Source organism: Anomaloglossus baeobatrachus, unplaced genomic scaffold (genome assembly GCF_048569485.1).
Source record: "Anomaloglossus baeobatrachus isolate aAnoBae1 unplaced genomic scaffold, aAnoBae1.hap1 Scaffold_137, whole genome shotgun sequence".
Taxonomy (NCBI): Eukaryota; Metazoa; Chordata; class Amphibia; order Anura; family Aromobatidae; genus Anomaloglossus; species Anomaloglossus baeobatrachus.
In genome coordinates, this window is record NW_027441907.1 from 44,319 (window position 1) to 49,524 (window position 5,206).

A 5,206-nucleotide genomic window follows, 5' to 3' on the forward strand; every position below is an offset into this window, starting at 1 on the left:
AGTGTATAATACACGTCAGTCAGCAGTGGCTGATAGTGTCAGAGTTCTCGTCATTAATTTTTGCTCCTAAAACCTGTGTTAGGTTCTTAGTGCGTCCGTGCTTGCATTTAAAAACCGCACGTGTGTGCCTGTCGGTGGCAGCGTACAGGTGCACTTGTGTGCGTTTTTACCAAACTATTATATAACGCACAAGTGTAGTGTATAATACACGTCAGTCAGCAGTGGCTGATAGTGTCAGAGTTCTCGTCATTAATTTTTGCTCCTAAAACCTGTTAGGTTCTTAGTGCGTCCGTGCTTGCATTTAAAAACCGCACGTGTGTGCCTGTCGGTGGCAGCGTACAGGTGCACAATTTGCACAAACTTTGATATAACGCCCAAGTCTAGTGAATACACGTCAGCACAGCATTGCAAAATGCGCAAGGGCGTTGGCAAGGAACAAGGAAGTGGACGTGATGGTGGTGCAGGCAGAGGCCGAGGTCGTGGGCAAGCTCTAATTTTGCCACAACAAAGGGCCACATCTAGTCGCTCGCACGTCCTGTCCCAAATTCTTGGGGACCGCAGCAGTACACCGCTCTTGAACCAAGACCAGTGTCAACAGGTTGTTAGTTGGATAGCGGATAATGCTTCCAGTCAGATTGGCACCACCACAAACACTCTGTCTTCCACACGGTCAAGTGTCAGTAGCCGTGATACTGCACCGCACATTTCAGAACCTGATCCTCCTTCCTACCACAAGGCTGAGTACACGTCCTCGGACATTAATGATCCCACACTTGGACACTCGGAAGAGCTGTTCACATTTCCATTCGCACATTCTGGCCTCTCGCCAGCTCATGTTGAAGTGGGTCATGAGGAGATCGTATGTACAGATGGCCAAATATTTGAGCAGCCACGTTCTCACGAAGTTGGCAACGTGTCTCAACAAGGGGTGGACGATGATGAGACACAATTGTCAGGAAGTCAGGAGGAGGAGCAGGGTGCGGAAGAGGAAGACGACGTGGTGGATGATCCAGTAACTGACCCAACCTGGCAGGAGGATATGCAGAGCGAGGACAGCAGTGCACAAGGGGAGGGAGGCGTAGCATCCCAACAGGCAGTAAGAAGCAGGGTGGTGGCTCCAGGCAGAAGTCAGGCAACCGTTCCCCGGAACAACAACACGACACAAGGTGCCTGTACAAATGTTAGGTCTTCCCGAGTCTGGCAGTTTTTTAAGTTGGATCCAGATGATTCTAAAAAGGCCATTTGCAACACCTGCCGTGCCAGCATCAGCAGGGGTACCAAAACTAGCAGCCTGACCACCACCAGCATGATCAGGCACATGTCAGCCAAGCACCCGACTTTGTGGGAAGTACAACACAGTCGAGGAGCAGTGCTTGCTAATGTCACTGCTACGTCTTCGCTGGTTGTGCATGCGAGCCAATCCCCTGTCCATGCTGCCTGCGAACAAGCCTCCTCCGGTCCTGCACCTGCAGTTGCCTACTCAGAAATAACACCATCATCAAGCACGTCCTTGTCCCAGCGCAGCGTTCAGTTATCCATTCAGCAAACCTTTGAACGCAGGCGCAAATACACTGCCAACACCCCACATGGGCGCCCTGGACAAGCCAGGTCGTCACAGGTACTACACCAACACACTCTACACTCCGGCTAGGCACACCGAAGCTAAACACAAATCCTAGTTGCCTTCCTCCAGGGGCTGATGTCCACACCAGGGGGTGGGCCAGGCGGTTGATCCCACCCACCGAGGAGTTCACAGTCCTGGAGGCGGGAAAAGGAGTCAGATTAGAGATCAGTTTTGGAGTTAGAGAAGTGAAGAGGAGAGGAGACTGACCGTGTCCGGGTGTGTGGCCCGGGCACTCAGCAAGGTTGGCAGACGGTGGTGACCTTCTGCAGGAGAGGCTGATTGGAGTGAACCGTACGGACCGGGGATGGGCGGTGGCCCGCCGGTACCAGATCGGGGAGTGAAGAGAAGCCAGCACCATCCGGCAGGGCCTACGGACCCCGACCAGGCTAGGAGTCGCCGTAAAACCGGTCAAATCCGTTAGCGACAGGAACCTCCAGGGTTTCCCAGCAGTCAAGACCCGATTGAAGGCAACAGCTCACACCGTAGAGGGAAGCACAGTCACCGCCAAGGCTACAGTTCCCAGGGCCAGAGCCTGCGGGCAAAAGGGGCTCCCTCAGCATCCATCCAAGCTGGGGAGCGGGTTACCGGTGGGAAGCCCGCTAGATTTTGGGGGAATAAAAGGGGTCCAACACCACATCCCCACAGGTGCACACCCACCCATCAAAGAGAGCTATAAGCCAATACCACCTTCACATTGCCAGTGTACCAAGTACATGTTGAGCAACATGAAGGCGGCTGGGGTTATCCGTGACAGTTGTAGCCTTTGGGCAGCTCTGTTGATCCTGTTAAAAAAGAAGGACGGCACCACTCCCCGTATTGAGGAATCGCTAGCTGCATTGAGAACTGCAAATTATTTTTCTACCCTTGATCTCACTAGTCACTATTGGCAAGTGTCCGTTGCTGAGGCAGACCGGGAGAAGACCGCCTTCGCCACCCCTATGGGTCTCTGCGAGTTCAAAAGCATGCCCTTCGAGCTGTGCAATGCGCCAGGAACCTTCCAGAGGCTGATGGAATGCTGCTTGGGACAAGATTTTAGGGTGTATAAAAAGGGAGATTAGATCCCGTGATCCCAACGTATTGTTACACCTCTATAAATCACTTGTAAGGCTACATCTGGAATATGGGAACCAGTTTTGGGCTCCACATTTTAATAAGGACATTCAGAAGTTAGAGTCAGTTCAAAGGTGGGCAACTAGACTACTACAAGGAATGGAAGGCCTCCCATATGATGACAAGTTGAAAAAGTTATTAAGTGATTATTGGCTGCAATGGGGCTTTCTGGCTGGTGCCAGCCTCTCTTCTTAGCACACAGGAACCACAATCCCTACACCATGCTTCAATGGATTCTCTCATCCCAGCCCAGTAAAACTACATATTTTACACAGTCATAAGCAGCCAAAAGGGATCTATTCTATTCAATTGCAAATGATCTAGATAAGACTGAGAATAAGATACTGCACGGGACATAGCAGAGTTGGTCAAGTTGAGTGGAGATGAGTTTGCTATTTGGCACAGCTTTTTGCATCAATAAAGCAAGTAAAAGGTGTGAAAGATAAAAAAAAGGGTGAAAGTGTGAAAAGTGAATTGGCCAAATTGAGGTGCATATAAAGTTTTTGCTTTCTTTCAATTAACTAATGGGGCTCATTTGAATCAGGTGAATTGAGTTCTGCTTTTGGAAACTGGGTTAAGAAGGGGTGCACCGGTCCTGGAGGTACTGCAATACCAGGTCAATGCGTGCAGTGGACAGAGCAAGATTTTTTCCATCTCCTTGTTCTAAAAATCCATTTAATATATGGTCCCCAGAGAGGGGACGTATCAGATATTAAACTGATAAGAACAGATTTAATTTTTTTTTTTTTCTGTTTATCAGTAGGACTTCAAAATAACAAAGGTGATCGCCTCCCGTTGCCTGGGAACCGTCCAGGCACAAGAGGGCTATGTGTCACCAGAAGGCGCACACACTTCCTCAAGGCCGGCAGACGTGCAATCCCAGGCACCTTCCAGTACCGACCAAGGTAGCGTCCTCCGAAACTACACTTGATCTTAGCCAAAAGGCCGAGAAGCTATAACCCGAATTGGTTACGGCCTTGAGTGGCACCCTGGCCTATACCGGACACATCTTAGGGAGAGGGAGACAAACCCACGCCTACAGAAGACATTTTGTCACCCAAGCCAACCCTTGAAAAGGCTGTTTTGCAGAGCAAAAACAAGAAGAATGGTGCTTTTTGCAGCCGCCGCCCACTGCAATGAATCTGAATAACTCCTCCTTTTGGACACAAGCACCTCCCCTCCCCCTTGCAGTCTTTCCAATTCATGATACAAAAAGACGGACGGACAGGACAGGACAGGACAGGCTGCCTGACTTTCCGTCACTGCCACCCTTTGCCATCCTTGCCCGTAGAAAGCCCTTTCATCATCCCCAAACCCTAATCTTTTCCCTTCCCTTCCCAGATGCGTCTCACTCCCTTTCATTAGGAAGTGAGCGCAGCCTTTTCTCCGTTCTGCACATGCGCGACGTTAAACACAAATGCGCAGGCGTGCGTTCCATTACCCTCACTGCATTCCACTCCCATACAGGAAGTGGGCGCAGCTATTACTACGGTCGCACATAAAAGAACCCACGGCCACCACTGCACATAGCTGACTCCACCACAGGACACCCACTTCTACACCAATGCAGGTAAGACAGGATCGGCACCTCTATGCTCCCGTTACAATCAGGCTCAGTCACCATGTGATAACGCTCTCAACTCTTTAGTTGCAGGCTCCCCTTGCTTCACCTCCACTGGCTGTGCTGCCATTTCCTCTCCCACCTGGAAGGTATACTTTATTCCACTATTTTCCTGTTTCTCTCTTCCCCCTTTTCCCATAACCTACTTTTATCTGCATTTGTGGGGTATCTATATGCTATTTACATCATAGTTTTATTCATTAATATGGAAGGGAAGAGTGCCCATGAGAGTGTTGAACTGCGGAGAGCAAGAGATTAAGCTGCTCCGATTTGCCACCATTGATAAGCTGTTCTCAGTAGATACACATGCTATCCAAACAGCAGCATCCACCATTGCTTCAGCCCACCCATTCAGTGACAGCTCACCAAGTCAGCCAGAGGAGTGGTGTAAGGAATTACACGTAGGCACTGACTCCACACCTTCACATCACAAGAAGGGGGTCTACAGGCTAGTGCAAGAATACGAGCAAGTCTTCAGCAAACATCCGCTAGACTTTTGAAGAATAAAAGGGGTCAAACACTACATCCCCACAAGTGCACACCCACCCATCAAAGAGAGATATAAGCCAAAACTACCTGCACATTACCAGTGTACCAAGGACATGTTGAGCAACATGAAGGAGGCTGGGGTTATCCGTGACAGTTGTAGCCTCTGGGCAGCTCCGTTGGTCCTGTTAAAGAAGAAGGACAGCACCACTCCCCTGTATTGAGGAATAGCTAGCTGCATTGAGAACTGCAAATTATTTTTCTACCCTTGATCTCACTAGTCGCTATTGGCAAGTGTCCGTTGCTGAGGCAGACCGGGAGAAGACCGCCTTTGCCACCCCGATGGGTCTCTGCGAGTTCAAAAG

At 50.0% G+C, this 5,206-nt stretch overlaps 1 pseudogene; it reads right to left on the bottom strand.

Moving 5' to 3' along the window:
• Positions 1-3,313: 3,313 nt before the first annotated feature.
• On the bottom strand, positions 3,314-3,520 carry LOC142260597 (U2 spliceosomal RNA; annotated as a pseudogene).
• Between the last annotated feature and the right edge of the window lie 1,686 nt (positions 3,521-5,206).